Here is a 17,324-nt window from a genome sequence, read left to right as displayed (position 1 = left end):
GCGGGCCTGCTTTCTGGGGGCAGTGACGCTCATGCAGAACAGGTGTCTCGAAAAACATCGCCGCGTTTGCGGAGAAACATATTAATCACTTAGAAACAAACATAACCTGTTAACAGGACGTGTTTCATCCGGCCCCGGCGGCTAGAGGTCTTTCCCCCAGCGATAAGCCCGACTCCCGAGGCTTACGTTACAGAGCCTGATGATGACTTCACACAAGTTCACAGTAGCAAGCGGACCACTTCCGGGTAGGAAAAATTATTGTAAAATAAACAAGAGGTATAAACTCTCTTTGCAGCACATCAGTGTCTTGCTCTATATTGGAACTATGAAACATTGCATTGCCGCTACCAAATAAAATTCTAATAATAAATGTAGGCGTGTCTGCTGCCGGCCGTTCTCGCCGGGCTCGAAGAGAAAGATTTTGACAGTGAAATTCCCAGACGTTTGGTGGTTAGGTGGCGCTGTTGGCGCCGCTCACTAAATGTCTGGAAACCGAGACTACAAAGTAGCCTGTTATGAAAAATAAAAGACAAGTCGTTCGAATAAAATAGGGATTTCAATTAATTTGCCCAAGGGTGACTATGGGCGATGTCCCAATTAAATATATTGTAGCTTTCCTGGTATTTAAGAGGCAGAGGCTTCTTGCTGGTACAGGGTTCTTTATTTACAATTATTCATATCACAACTCTAGGCGGTTGCTACGCCATAGCTAGCTAGCTGCTTCTCCTTAGGCGGTCACCCGAGACTGCCCGCGCATGCTCAGTCTCCCCCGGAAGTCTCCCACCAGCATAGTGTTCCCCCCAGTAACACTCCCACACATCAGTTCCTATCTGTAGTCGAGACACTTCCATTGCTCACCACTGTATGTGTAACACTGATTCGCTACATACTCCCCGCCCGACAATAAGTCAACGCCCACGTTGACACCACACCCACACATCCCCCTGTACCAAAACACACCCAAACATCTTTTCTTTCTTTTAGCAACTTCTTTTGTTTTTTAACCACATTTTATGTTCCATTCTCTAGCTTCTCCCACATCTTTCATCCCCCACAATATCTCATGCCATGTACATTATTTTCTTTTCTTTTACAACATTTCCAACCACCATCCTCCTTCCTTTTTTTTTTTTTTTTTTTTTTAACTCAAAGTCCCCCAAGTGTCCCATTACACACAGTCCTCACACTCACTGTAGTATCTCCACACGTCCTCCTCGTGCCCGGCCCAGTAGAAAAGTGCACTAACATTGCGGAGCATCTTCTCAGGCTCGTCATGCCCCGTACGGCCCCTGTGCGCCCACCGCACAACCAACCCCCGCAAGTATCTGGGCACAACCGTCTGCCTCCCCTTAAACCCGTGCCCTGTTCTCTCCAACAGCCCATCTTCATCCAGCCGCAGGTCGGAAAACATGTTCCACAGTCCTTTCGTGGCACCGGAAAACATGTGAGTCTCCTCCACGGGGGGGCCGGCGTCCAGCCGCCACCCACGCAAGCACCGGACCGATCTCCGCGTCCTCCGCCTGCCTGCGTTTCCACTCCCCCACGTCGACATCCATGATGGCCTGTCACTTGGTGTGAGCTGAACCACCTGCAGCTCAACGTGTCAAAGACAAAGGAGCTGGTGGTGGACCTGAGGAGGGTCAAGGCTCCGGTGACCCCTGTCTCAATCCACGGGGTCAGTGTTGACATAGTAGAGGATTACAAGTACCTTGGAGTGTACATTGACAATAAACTAGACTGGGCTAAGAACTCTGATGCACTCTACAAGAAGGGGCAAAGCCGTCTCTACTTCCTGAGACGGCTGAGGTCCTTCAACGTCTGCCGGACCATGCTGAGGATGTTCTACGAGTCGGTAGTGGCTAGTGCCTTCCTGTATGCTATTGTGTGCTGGGGCAGCAGGCTGAAGGCAGCAGATGCCAACAGACTCAACAAACTGATCCGTAAGGCCAGGGACATTGTGGGGCTGGATCTGGGCTCTCTGACTGCGGTGTCAGAGAAGAGAACGTTGTCCAGGCTACGCTCCATCATGAACAATGACTCGCATCCACTCCATGACGTGCTAGTCAAACACAGGAGCACGTTCAGTGAAAGACTGATTCCACCTAGATGCAAGACGGAGAGGCACAGGAAATCATTCCTGCCTGTGGCCATTGGTCTATTTAATGCCTCTCTTAAAAGAGCACCTCGGAGACGCTCAGTCTCCCTGAGACTGAGCCAGCCGATAGGTTAACTGTGCCTGGCTGAGCCACGTGTAACGTATAGGGCAAGCCGACTTAATATAAATCACGTGCAATATGTGCAATATGTCACAGGCAATAAGGTTAATTGACACGGAATGTATACTATACTTACTCTACGTATTGGTATTTTGCTACTTAGACATTCTACTTATTTTGTCGCATTACTAGTTATTCTATGCTATGTTGTGTTTTTCTGCTTACTGCTTAATAATTGCACTACTACGGTTTATGTTTATTTTTATTTTATTTTTATTGTATTTATGCTATGTGTGTTCTGTGAGCGAGCTACTGTAACTTGTCCCAATTTCCCCCCGGGGATCATTAAAGTCTTTCTGATTCTGATTCTGATTCTGATTCTGATTCTGATGTCGTCGTCCTCCAGGTCCACATCTGCACAGTCCCCCTCGTCTTGCACTCGCTCGTCCTCCCGTCCCCCTCCCCCAGGCGGGCGGCGTGTTCAGGACAGCAGGGGGAACACAACCGGCCTCGATCTCCACCTCGGCTTTCCGCACAGCAATCGTGGGGCCCGCCGTGCAGTTTCTGGCCAAGTGCTCAGGCGAACGGCACGTCCAGCAGAGTCTCACCTGCCCGCCGCCTGCACGTCTCTCCTCTCCTGCTGTCCCCCGGTCCCCGACAGCCCCTCAACACTCTCTGGCCAGGTGTCCAATCGCACCGCATGCCCAGCAGGCTCCCTGCTGTCCATGTCGTTGTCCCGCGCCCCTGGTCTGTTCCCCGGGACCGCTGCGACACGCTCTCGCCAAGTGCCCCGGTCTCCCACATGTCCAACACAGTCTCCCCTGCGGCTCCGCGTGGGGCCCGTGCTCAACTGTGACGCGGTATACAGTGATGTTATTAACGTTAGGCCGCTCCCCTGGAGCGGTGGGAGGGTGGCCCATCTGGACTACTGGCCCCCCTGCAAATGTCAATGTGCTCTTCCCTAGGTCTACTGTGCATTGGTTTAGCGTCAAGTAGTCCTCCCCCAGGATGCAGGGCCCCGCCATTTCTACTACCCACACGGGAAGGTTCACTGTCTGTCCCCCCACTGTTATCATTACGTACCCCCTTCCCCTCATTGGCATCAACTCACCGGATACTGTCCTCAGCAGCTGTGCCGCTGGCTGCTCCAGACGCGTCCCCTCGGGCATCATGTTGGCGTTCACCAGCGTTGCCGTACACCCTGTGTCCACCAGGGCGACACAGTACCTCCCCTGCAGGTAGACTGGAACATGGCAGCCGTTCATCGTGCGCGGCCCGTTCTGCATGCTGACAGCTCCGGCGATGTCGTCTACTTCGGGGGACGGCGGAGCCCCACCTCCCCGTCGATGTCGATGGGCTCCCTCCCGCGATGACGTGGCTACGGGGAATATGACATCGGGGACCCGTCTCGCCCCTTCTAGACGGGCCCCGTGTCGTTTCCCTGGTTCCACGCTCCTCCGCGGCACTCTCTGGCCCGATGTCCGGGGCGTCCACAGGTCCAGCAGCGCATGGCCCCGGGCCCCCTGGGCCAGGTATTGTCTCGTGGGGTGGGCTGCAGGGTTGCGCTTCGGAGCAGTTGTTCTTTCAACTGGCGCACCGACTCGGACAGTTCTCTCACCATGTTGCCTTGTTCCGCCAACGCCATCTTCCACGCTGGCTCTTCTTGCAGCAGGCTCTCCGCCGCCATTCCCACCACGAGGGCGGCTCCCCCCGTGCCGCTGCTCACGGCCCAACCCTCCACTGTCTCTCTTTCAAGCGCCAACTCCAGCGCCACCCCCAGTGTCTTTGGCCGTTTCAGCATTACCTGATCGCTTAGACTTCGCGGCACGATTGCCTGGATAAAGTAGTTTCTGGCCAACTCATCCAGCGATTCTGGCGACAGCCGGCTGTATACGCGCCGGCTGAGGATCTCAATGTCTGTTGCCAGTGCCCGCAGCGACTCCCCCGGTCGTCTACGCCTGTTACACAGTTCCGCAACCACGATGCCTTTCTCCTCGCATTGGCCGAAGCGCCTCCGCAGGGCCGCCATCACCGCATCCAAGTCTTTTATATCGGCCATCACCGCCACGCACGTTATAGCTTCACCCTCGAGGGACATCACAAGATGGCTGGCTCTTTCCTCTCTCGACCAGCCATTCATGTCCGCTGCCACGTTAAACATTGTGCAATATGGCTCCCACTCGCCTTTACCGTTGTATTTCGGCAGAGTCACTTCCTTCTTGTTTCGGCGGGCGCCGTTCCGCGCCGCCTCGATCCGCGCCACTTCCCCCGTCACTGGCCCGCAGGCTAGCCTCGCTGGGCCGCGGAATAGCCTCCATGGCTACGACGACAATGTCGTCTGGCTCGGCCTTCACTCCCACTAGCACTCGGCTTCCTACTGTCTGCTCCGCTTGGATCTCTGTAGTAGCGGCTGCGTCTGCCCAGTCTTCCTCCTCTTCGGACGCCTGGCTGTCTGCCCCGGCTCTTTCTCTTCCCGCCTCTCGTTTGCTTCTTCTCCGCTCTCTCTTCAGGAACTTGTTCACCATCTCGCCGATTATGGAGGCAATATTCACCGCTTAACTTCTGACACCAAATGTAGCGTTCCTGGTATTTAAGAGGCAGAGGCTTCTTGCTGGTACAGGGTTCTTTATTTACAGTTATTCATATCACAACTCTAGGCGGTTGCTACGCCATAGCTAGCTAGCTGCTTCTCCTTAGGCGGTCACCCGAGACTGCCCGCGCATGCTCAGTCTCCCCCGGAAGTCTCCCACCAGCATAGTGTTCCCCCCAGTAACACTCCCACACATCAGTTCCTATCTGTAGTCGAGACACTTCCATTGCTCACCACTGTATGTGTAACACTGATTCGCTACAATATTTTTAGTGAGTCTCTGATCAGACATTCTGACCAGTCTATTCCAAAGTCCAGAAATGTCACTATAGTCTTCCTGAGCGCGTGCATATATCGTTTGTGCTGCCACTTTCGACACAGGGGTGTACAGTGTCCAATATTTGTACAGAAATGACAATATGAGTGACCTCTGGGTGGGTTGACGGCCTGCCATGTTTTTTTACTCCTCCCGAGGTTAGCTGAGAGTATGATGTGATAGAGGGGGTTTACCCGAGCGTGTGCATATATTGTTTGTGCTGCCACTTTCGACACAGGGGTGTCCACTGTCCAACGGCAGTCCAGAAATGTCACCATAGGGCGTTTGGGTGGGTTTGACGGGCCGCCATATTTTTTTTACTCCTCCCGAGGTTAGCTGAGAGTGTGATGTGATAGAGGACGTCTTCCTGAGCGCGTGCATATATCGTTTGTGCTGCCACTTCAGAGTCCTGCGCGGGTCTGATTTTCAAGACCCGGTTCCGCCCGGCCCCGCGACGTGCAGTACCGACCCCGCTCCGCGAACCCGCTCATATGATCAGTCAGTACCGCAACCCACCCCGCCCCGCAGACATGAGACCCGCACCCCGCTCCGCTTCCGCATATATACATTTCTTTGAAGTGAACATAACCAAAGTAACTGCGATCGTTTCACAATTAACACAGGAAGCGAATAGCGGTCTTTTCTGGCCGGTGGTCGGTGCAGTCGGACTCGGCAGGCATTGCATAACGTTATTTACAATTAAGCACATTGACGTGTTTTGTCACTGGTGCCAGTGCCAGCAGGCCAGCCAGGGCCAGGCAGCAGCTAAAGGAAACCTGCTAGCCTTGCTGGCGCCAGCTGTCATGCAATGCAACAAGCTAGCTAGCATAGGTCTAGGTCTAAGATACTGAACGAAATGTACCGTAAATTCCGGACTATAAGCCGCGGCTTTTTTCCCGTTTTTTGGCCCCTGCGGCTTATAGACCGGTGCGTCTTATCTATGGATTTTTTTCAGAAAAAAAATTCCAAATACATAAAATAATAATAATAAAAAAATAAAATCTCTCTTTTTTAGCACTCTTTCTACCTATAAATCCACTTCTGTTTTAATTTCCTCTGTTGCCCTCTTTTCACCACACCGCGGACACTGTGTGCAACATAACATAACACAAAGGTGTTGTGTTATGTTGTTTTGTTGAAATGTTACGCTAATACGGTAAATGGGAGCTTCATCAAACAGCCAACAATCCCCTCTGTGCGTGAACCCTTACATATGGTAATTACGGTAAGCAAAGTTCATCAGCCCGGAACCACAACAAGACGAGCAGTCTCTCTCTCACTCACCATGGGGAAAGTACGAAGAAATTCTCACGATGCAGCGTTCAAGCTGAAAGCAGTCGAACTCGCACTGAAAGAGGGGAATAGAGCAGCCGCGCGTACTCTGGGCGTAAATGAATCGATGGTGAGACGTTGGAAAAAGCAGCAGGAGGAACTTTCTCAGTGCAAGAAAACGAAAAAGTCCTTCAGAGGCCACAAAAGCAGATGGCCGGAGCTTGAGGATTGCCTTGAGGACTGGGTGTTGACCCAGCGAGCAGACGGCCGAGGCGTCTCCACGGTGCAGATCCGACTGAAGGCAAAAACGGTAGCCACCGAGATGAAGATTGAACATTTCCTAGGTGGGCCATCTTGGTGCTTTCGTTTCATGAAGCGAAAGGGACTGTCTGTCAGGGCGCGGACGACTGTCTGCCAACAGCTTCCTCCTGACTACCAGGAGAAAATCGCGAGCTTCGGCGAATACACACAAAGGAAGATCAAGGATTATTCCATCGCACCGGAGCAGATCATCAACATGGATGAAGTGCCCTTGACGTTCGACCTGCCACTCACTCGCACTGTGAACAAGAAAGGTGAATCGTCGATCACGTTGAGAACCACAGGTCACGAGAGAACCAATTTCACCTGTGTTCTAGGATGCACAGCATCTGGCGCAAAGCTCCCGCCCATGGTGATCTTCAAGCGGATTACCATGCCGAAAGAGAAAATGCCAAGTGGTATCGTCGTGAAAGTGAACAAAAAAGGCTGGATGATGGAAAGTGTAATGAAGGAGTGGTTGTCCCAGTGCTACGTCCAGCGCCCTGGAGGTTTCTTTCGCCAAAAGAAAGCGTTGCTCGTCCTGGACAGCATGAGGGCTCACATCACCGATTCAGTCAAAGCAGCCATCAAGACCACCAACAGTATCCCAGCTGTGATACCTGGGGGCACGACCAAACACCTCCAGCCACTCGACATCAGTGTCAATCGGGCATTTAAAGTGGCGCTGCGCATGGAGTGGGAGACGTGGATGACGAGCGGTGACAAGTCATTCACTAAAACAGGGCGCATGAGGAAGGCAACCTTCGCACAAGTTTGCCAGTGGGTCCTGACAGCCTGGAGGAGTGTGAAGACATCCACGATCACCAACGGGTTCCGAAAGGCTGGGCTGCTGCGTGACGAAGAGGAGGACGCCGCCACAGCTGAGGGCCTTCAGAGGCTGTTCGATTCCGACAGTGACGAAGAGGAGTTCGTTGGTTTTGAGAGCGACAACGAAGGAGAGAGAGGAGTGGCTGACGAAGCCACCCTGAACCTGTTCGTTTCCGACACTGAAGTTGAGGACTTTGCTGGTTTCAGTACGGAGGAAGAAGAGGAAGACGAGGAAGACGAGGATTAGTGACTTTACTTTGACTATGTTTACAGCCGTTTGCTGCACCTTCACCTAAAAGATGAAGAGAAGGATTACAGTACGGTACATGTTTACGTACGTATATTGAAATGTGATCTTAAAAAGAGACATGCAGCACCTTATCCTTTGAGGATTGTTTTTTGTTTTCCAGTTACGGTATTTACTGCACCTTAACCTTTTGAGAATTGTTTGATTGTTTTTACAGCACTTTATCCTTTTGAGGATTGTTTTATTATTATTATTATTGTTTTATTTTTTATAGCTACGGTATTTATTTTGTTTAAATGTTAATAAATGGGAGTTTATAGCCTATAGCCTACCCTACCGTAATGCTTGTTTTGTTGAATAAATGGGAGCTTCCCCAAACAGCGATCTCTTTCCCGACATTCCTCTCTGTGCACGAACCCTTTCATATGGTAATTAAACATCAAAACACCCGCGGCTTATAGTCCGGTGCGGCCTATAGAAGAAAAAAATAGTCAATTTTGGTGCTGCGGCTTATAGACCGGTGCGTCTTATAGTCCGGAATTTACGGTACTACTGAACTGAAGTCAGTCAGTGACCTACCTGTCTCTTGTGCCTGCCCTGCCCTGAGTGACGACCTGACCACTGACCCCCCCCCCCCCTCCAATAAACAAGCCAATACTGCCACTTAGCCGCCAGGATTTGCAACTACAATATTTTCTCTGAGTCTGACTGATTGTGACAAAGACGTCAGGTCGTCAGACTCAGACAAAACATGAAGTTACACACTGACTGAATTATTATCGTTATATGAAAAGTAAATAAAAATACATATATTATACAACACCCGCGACCCGGGCCGCAGGTTGTTTATTCTACCCAGATCCGAGCCCGCAAATAAAATGAAGACAAAATAACACCCGCCCCCCACATTTTTTTGCGGGTACCCGGCGGGGCCCCGCGGAACCCCGACCCGATGCAGGACTCTGTGCCACTTTCGACACAGGGGTGTCCACTGTCCAACGGCTGTCCAGAAATGTCACCATAGGGCGTTTGGGTGGGTTCAACGGGCCGCCATATTTTTTTTTACTCCTACTGGCTTTAGCTGAGAGTGGGATGTCATAGAGGAGGTCTCCCCGAGCGCGTGCATATGTTTGGCAAGCTCCCACTTTCAACACAAACCTGTCCAGTGTCCAATTTGTAAAGGCTAGCACTCCAGTGAACATGTTTTTATCTATTTACATACTGAGAAGAGCGTTCTCAATGTTATTAAAACAGTTGCTGTTAAACAGAAACATAATTTGTATTGTATACCTTTGTTTAGATGCTTTGTTTATTGTTTTAATCTGCGAACTAACCATTTTTCTATGCCTTTGAAAAACATGAATTACGGCGCTTTTACTATGAAGGCTGAAAGTCCAAACCGGAAGTATTATATTCGCTAGCTCCGCAAACCGGAAGTCTTATATGCGTTCATATAGGGGCTGTGCACAGTGTAGCTCAAAGTTCCAACATGACCATCACAAACCCCAAACCGACGGTGTTGACTCCGGTGAGAAACAGCTTTCTGTGTTGACATTGTGAAATAACGTTAGCTTCACTTGGTTTGTCGTATTCAGTGTTTTCAGGATATTTTACGTTGTTCGTAAACTAGTCTGAGGCTTCATTGTGTCAACTCCCACCTCGCATTTACAGTATCAACGGCATCAGTCTCCACTCATAGCTAAATCTGAACACTTGGTAAATCTTTCTTTGGTGTAACGTTACATATCTAACTGATCTGAAAGAGCTGTGATGTGTGATGCACTGTCTGTAGCTCTGCTAGCTCAAACAAACAGGAATGACAGCTATCATTTTCCTGCTGCAATCATACCAACGTTCTAAGCTCTGCTTGGGGCCAGACTTTGATGGATATATGCCTCCACCAGATCAGATGAAAATATACATTTCAGACTGAAATAGGCTACTGACTGATTCTTCCTAATGTGTGCATTTGTTTATTTGCTGTTAGGGCTGCACAATAATAAATCGTATTTTAATCATCATTGTGATTTTCACAACTAAATAGAATGTGGTATTTACTCAGTGGTATTTTAAATCACACTGGGTAAAAGGTTATATTTCACTTGAGTTCTTTGAATTCACCAATGAATAGCAATCACATTTGAAACTAGATAGCATATAAATTTCACTGAATGGCATTCACTTCTAATACTAGTTATCATATAATGTTCAGTTAATGCAATTTAAATCCCACTGGTCAATAGGTTACATTCACCAGAACGCATTTAAATACACATCTAAATAGCATAGAAAGTCTACTGAGTGTTGCTTAAATCTCACTGGTTAGCACGTAATGTTCACTAAAGGCATTCCAAATTCACCCCCAACATTGGAATAGCATCCCAGATTCAGACAACCCAACATTTGAACAGCATTTCCCCTCTGGTATGGTGGCTACCCTGTTCATATATAACTCACTTGAACTGAATTGAACATGACCATAGTCAGTATACTCTGATTAGTCACTATAACTCAGATGGATCACCTCCAGTCAAATCCCAACACATGTTGTATGGCTACAGTACATTTTAATTAGTTACTGTAACTTTCAGTAGAAGTTGATTGTGGCTGCATGTGGCCTTCTGTTCAAAATACATACTAGTAACTAGAGCATGCGCTGGAACGCGTCATCAGTGATGTTAGCTGGGGTCGTACGGTGTTTCGGGTCTGTCAACATCATACACCCTCGCCCAGTAGACCCAGCCGAGGCCGATTAAGACCCCGACTCGCGTCCCGGAAGCAGCCGCTCACGGATCAGCCTTCCTACTCTGTCTGCAACGTTGCCCGCGGAAGGGCTGATCACGCCCAATCCGCTGCAATAGAGCTAGTGCTAACCCGCAGTATTGAAAGACCCTTCGGTGCATGGAGGCTCAGGCCCTGTGGGTTTCTCCCGGCCGCGCTCCTCCTTCGTCTCACCAGACCCTCCCTGGAGAAAAGGCAATCCTACCATGCCGTACCATCATGGCGTACCATGGGCAGAGAGGATGCCTCAAGAAGGCCTGTGCGCTGCACGTCATTCGCCTGCGCCGAGCACCTCGCTCTAGCCTGAAGGACCCCAGGCCTCGCCGATCTTTACACAGATTTTCAGGAGGCTGATCTGTAGCGTTTGTGGATTTCTCCCTCACGAGAGAGCCAGGCTGGGGTGCTAAAACCCATCCCGTACCGGGTGCCGTCTCTCCGACCGTCAACTGTCTCTCCAGCTTGTCACCAAACTATACTTGGTTGTCACCTAGTCTATTCCTAAGTGTCACTGGCCAGGGGGAGCCAGGATTCTACGTTCAAAATACATACTACAGCATGCGCTCGGACCAGGGATTCCGCTAGCATTTTTTCTGGCCGGCTAATGGAGCCGGCGACATTCCAGAATTCCGACCTCATAGAATATTTACCGGCCCAGTCAAAATATAGCCTATTGAAAAAAGATAGATGTAGCCTAATCATTTCTTAAGTACATAACATATTATTGTATAATTTTTAGCTAACGAAATTTTAATTTTAAATAATTTTTTGATTTCCAAATAATTTTCTAAGACCGCACCGCTCCTTATTTAATTAATTAATTCGGTTTGGGTTTGCAGACCCATTAACTCATTGAGTGCCAAGGACGGACATGTTCGTCATTTCAATTAGTAACGTAGAGTGCCAAGGACGGACATGTTCGTCAATTGCGTTTTTTGACGGTGGGGCGTCGATCAAAGCCTTCTGCCTCTGATGTACAAATATTATAGCTATTGGATGTGTCTAACCTATTTTACAGAACCCTTAGGTGGCGACAGTGCTCTCCACATAACAGAAAGGCAAGGAAAAAACAAAGAAGAAGTCGTTATGGAAACGGAAATCGCATCGCATCCGTATGCATCGATATGCTGAAGCACGTTACTGCAGCTGTGCCTGCAGCAGCCAATCTGCTCCCACAATTGAGCCGCTCCGTGTCGGTTGCGACAGCAAATCCGCACATCCACACCGTGGAGTTGTTATTATTCCCAACTGGAAGCATCGTTGCCGGTGACAAACACACGCGGAACGCTGTAAAAAAGCAGGATGTCTAGCACCCTTCACTGTGCGCACAGCAAACTCAGCAGAGAGCCACCACAGACAGGAGGAGGAGTGTGCAGTTGAGGCGGGGCGGGGGGGGGGGGGGGAGGGGGCACGCAGAGCAGCACACACACAACACCCAGACAGACCCAGGCAGCAGGACAGGATTGACAAACGCAAGCCAGAATATCCGATGCCCACCAGATGACTCAGTGAATGTGCTTGAAATGCTGCATTTCACAAAAGGCGGAATAACTCAGCTTCTAATTTGAAAAGTGTCTTTTTGCTCAAAACAGCCTATCTTCTCCGGCTCATAACTAAAGAACGGAAAATGGGATCAATAAACTTTTTTTTGCAGATGATAGAATAGAGTCTCATCGTTCTTTGTGCGTGTTCAGTGTTTACATAGTAATATCACACAATATTCTGTGGGCCTCGAGAAATCACTGAAAACGCTCTGAAACTCTGGCACTGGGAGCATCCGTTCTCCAAAAGTGGCTGGCACTCAATGAGTTAAGATTAAACAATAAAACACAAAAAACAAAAGCTATTATCCAATCGTCCAACAAATGTATTTTATTATAGTGAATGAACTCGTCACAAGCTTTGTGAACTGAGTTTGTCATATATTCCTGTTTAATTAAGCCTAAAGAAAGACACTGGCGGGCCTACATTAAATGTCTCTTTGCATCCAAGAACGTGAAATTAAATAACTTGAAAGATAATCTAAATTAAGAAGTTGCCTATACCTGCAACAAGCCAAAGATGAGATGTGCAGTCAGTCAAACTTTATAGCCTATATTTTCTGAAGCGGTCTATTACAACGATGACGAGGGACTGCAGCTGGTTGACACGCGGGCATCCAACTCGCTTTCAGAACGGACTTATAGCCTACTTCACAAGATGAGAATATTTGCTTTACTTTAAACAGAATGGCAAAGGTAAGAATATTAGCCTTGTGTTACCTGTAGCCTACATCTGAGAACGAAATCGCTTGTTGCGTGTTGTGAGCTTTGAGATGATGCGCAATAAAGTCATTCAGACAAATAAATGAAAGCTGGCCATTAAATACTCCTCCTTAAATGGCAAATCAACTGAGGTTAGGCATATTTATGCTGAAATGATGTTGACATTAATGGCTAAATTAACGAACATAATAATAAGCTTTACAACCTGTAGAGGAGGACTTCTCTGTCGCTGCGAAAATTCTCACAATACGGCCATGGCAGTTTCTTCATGATCAGCGCTCCGCTACATGTGCAAAGCAAAAGCGATTCTTATCAACCCAACTTTTCTTCGCTGTGGCGGCTTCTTATGGCTGGTTGGATCTTGTTCTGGACCATCGTTAGGCCTACATAAAAATAACTGGCCGAGGGATGTCTGCGTTGACATTTCGGTCTCTTGGGTCAATCCAAAGCACTGTCAGCTGCGAGGCCTGTTGGGCGCGGGATGCTGAACAGCTGCACGCTGCGCATGGAGCGTCTGCTGTATTTTTTCTTCGTCCCCCCCCCAACCACTCAACATAACAGCGGGGCGAAAATATATAATATTTAAGTCTATGGTCCCTATCGTTGCATCGGCGCTGTTTCTAGGCCGAGCGGCTGGCGCAGCTCAAATCAGTGGGCGTGGACCAGAGCACTTGATATCGTCGTGCTGGCGCTAGACGCAGCCTCAACCATTACAACCACGCCTTTTAAGCGTAAAATTATGCACCGTCATGCTCATTGGATAACTGCAATAAACGAATCGCACGCTTGCCTTTTTAGCTCCAATTCCAGTGATCCCGCAAAACCAGACGAAAGCCAAACGCTCTGCCCCCCCCCCCCCCCCCCTCCCTTCATCCAGCCTGTCTGTCTGCATTATAGGCTATTATTCCATATTAGTATGCTTCTCAAACCAATCTAACTGCAGTTTCAATACTGCAAGCATGTAAATACGCTACACTATAGCAAGATCAAAGTGAAAATAATGTACTAAACGCATCAGCTAGAAAAATATAGCCTATTAGATTGGTGAAAGTTTGTCCAGAAAGATATCGTTTTCTCTCCCCTGCTGCAGGTAGAATGATGCACATAAATATACCCTACATTATGTAAAGTCATTGCATAAATGTGTTTTTATTGTAAAACTAAATGTGGAGTAGGGCCAAGTTATTGGAGCGGACATCACAGTATAGCAGATGACAGTAGAAGCTTCCGAAGCGCGTTCCGCTGTCACTTACCTAAATCATGTTAAATCCACACAGGGTATATATAGGCTCAAGAGGACATATATGTTTCACATAGGGTGGTGTTTCATTTCGATGTTTTATTTGGTCCAATATTGAAATGTTCGACAATTGCAGGTTGTCTTACCATTACACATTATTTTAGATCTACCTTTTATATCTATTTCGGCTCATTTGGTTGCTATTTAGTAGCGAAATGGAGGACCCAATTGCATGCTGGGAGTGGACATTCACAGGCAGTAAACTTACAACTGCTATTTCCTATGGGAAGCTGGGTGCTGCTATGTGTTGTGTCTGTTTGAGCGAGGGAGTCAGAGAGAGAGAGAGAAGGGTGACTCAGAGGCAGAAGAGCACTGGCGCACTGAATAGGCCTGGTTTCAGAGAGAGACAGAGAAGGGTGACAGGGGAGAGGCACAAGTGCACTGGCGCACTGAATAGGCCTGGTTTTCAAAGGCGCAAAGCGCTAAATTTACGGCAGGTGCGAAGATAGCAGTACGCCGGTATTTAAGGCCGACACGCCCACTTTGACCCATTCTGGGACTGCGCCACGCCCATTCGGCCTAAAGCGCATTTGGCAGCGTAAAGCCATATTGATATCGTCCCAAAACAGGCGCAAGGCACGTTTTTTTGCGTTTAAGGCCCGTTTTAGCGCCGAAGGCTTGTGGGAGAATAGGGCCCTATATTTAAGTTGTAGCTTATGGCAACATCACTGGTCACACAATATTGGGCTATTTTATATAGCCTAATGGATTTATTTATTTGGCATTTCCAACCGGCTACTTGAGCCGGCGACCTTTTAATTTGCCGGCCCATGGCAACAAATACCGTCTAAAAGCCGGCAATTACCGGCTAACAGAATCCCTGGCTGGGACAAGTCATCAGTGATGTTAGCTGCGGTCGTAACGTGTTTCTGCACCCATTCTAAAAATAGCTGTCACGCCCGCTCTCTCATGCGCCAACCTGTTGCTTAACGCAGTGAAAAGAGGAAGTGTTTTCTCCCCCTATCCAAATCTAACACTCCTTGTTCAAAGTAACGCTTCCACAAGATCTTATTGTCCAGGACTTGAAATGATCCAGCTGAGATAAAGTAAATAACTCAAATGTAATTTCCTTAAGTAGAATGGCATGCTTATAGGCCCTGTTCCGTTCGTTTAAGTCCTTTTGACCTCTCAGCGGGACATGAGTGTCAACCACCAGCTGTACTGTAGGTCGAGCGGGCCTCAAACCACTGGTTTCCTCCCCAGATACAAATAGATTCACTCTAACCTAGGTTCACTGATATAACACTTGCCTTGTTTACGTTCACACCCTAGCCAAATAAACCACTTTGCAATTGTTCCCAGAATAAAATGCCACCTTATCAAATTCCCAGCCAGATAAAATCTAGTACAATTGTTCCCAGAATAAAGTGCTGCCTTATCAAATTCCCAACCAGATAAATTCCAGTACAATTGTTCCCAGAATAAAATGCTATTTTATCAAACTCCCATATGAAGTGTTAATAATAATCCCATATAATCCCACAGTGCATGAATTCAATTCAAATGGAAAACGCCTCTAACCATCTTCCATAATAAGTGAACCTAGATGGCATTGCATGTCGCATTCTGATCACGGTGTGTACGCCTGAAAATTTATTATTTCTAAACTTTCATATAGTTAATCTTAACTATATTACTTAAGATTAACAAAATAAATTAAAAAAATAATTAAGAAAAAAAAAAAAAATAGAAAAAGGGGGTAGGACTAGATAAGTTTTTGAACTTCTTCCTACTCCTTTTTGAACATGGAAATCTTCATTTGAATTATGTACTGGATTTTTCTTTCTTGAAAGATATGCTTGATCATTTGATTTTGTTTGTTTTGTTTCTTGAATGTACTTAAATGTACATGTTTTTATTTGTCTTTTTTTAACAACATGTTCAAAATAAACTAAATAAACTAAAACTAAACTAAACTAAAATAAAATCTATTCTCATATAATACTATTTCATTAATGCCAGCTCGCTCACTACCGCTTAAACACATCAAACTTCCTCCCAATCGCTAGCCTGGAGGAAGGTAATATCATCTAACAGTTAAAAACCACTTCCTTTCCTGTGGCGGGCGGCTCTTTCAGCGGCTCGCAGATGTTGTTTCCTAACCAGAGGAAATCAGCCAAAAGCCCATCTAGACACATCATCTGTGCTATCCACCTGCCTGTGCTCCTATCAGCTGTGAATTAACGACAGATGACCCCTCCTTATACAAATTACATCTTAAACCTTTGTTGAAAAGGTCCCAGTACCCATCAAAATCAGACTGGGTCTCTGCAAGTGTTCACTCTCGCTCTCTGGCTGGTCACTGCTGGAACCCCAAAAACGATCGATCTGCTTAGTAGGTGAATTTATTTCTATGAAATGTGTTGTATAAATAAAGTTGGCTTTCCTTGAATGCAATTCATGCAACACTTCGCTGCCAGAAAATCGGCAGATGCACTCCGCAGCGGAGCCTGTTTTGGCGAGTCCGCCCACCATGCGAGTGCACCTATATCCTCCCTGCTCAGCGGAGAAGGAGGGAAGTATTGTTGTTGAATGAATTCGTTCATCATACAGTAGCCAGGGTACACTAACCTATGAAAATATTAATTTGGGCTAGGAGGAGCTGGAAATCCCTCCGCTCGCCTTTCAATCCGGGAGCAGGGGATTTCACCTGAAAGTACACAGCAGCACGGGGATGTGGCCGTGCTGCTTGGCTCTGTGTGAAAGCAATTTCTGTGGCGAGGCTACCAGGCTTTACGGGCTTCCCGAACTACAATTTTGCGTGATCTGTGTGTGAAAGAGCCTATAGTTTCATACGTATCCACCAGACACATTTAGAACACATTGATTACCACTTGTACTTTATTAAACACATAAACAAAACCTGATTATAAACCTCATAATTACTGAATTATACCATCATAATGCAATAACCTCTAACTTCTCCTTTTTGCTTTCATGCCATTTGGCTGCTGCTCTCTGAGCAGCATCGAGCCATGGTGTCCTAGATGACATCACTCCTCCGCTGAATGTGCACATTGGCTTGTAGGATATGTGACCCTAAGTCACTGTGGGGTTCGAGGGGATGTGGGCGCACCGTACTCATTTTGACAATCATCAGCAATGTCACAATACCTCGTATGACAATATCAGCGGGACAAAAATTGAAACAGAGAACAAATAAACATTGCCCACTTGCTCCTTTTTATAATATAATTTAGATAGAAGATACTG

Source organism: Poromitra crassiceps, assembly GCF_964638095.1.
Source record: "Poromitra crassiceps genome assembly, chromosome: 2".
Classification (NCBI taxonomy): Eukaryota; Metazoa; Chordata; class Actinopteri; order Beryciformes; family Melamphaidae; genus Poromitra; species Poromitra crassiceps.
The sequence above is the reverse complement of the archived record's forward strand: the minus strand, read 5'-3'. Positions refer to the sequence as shown.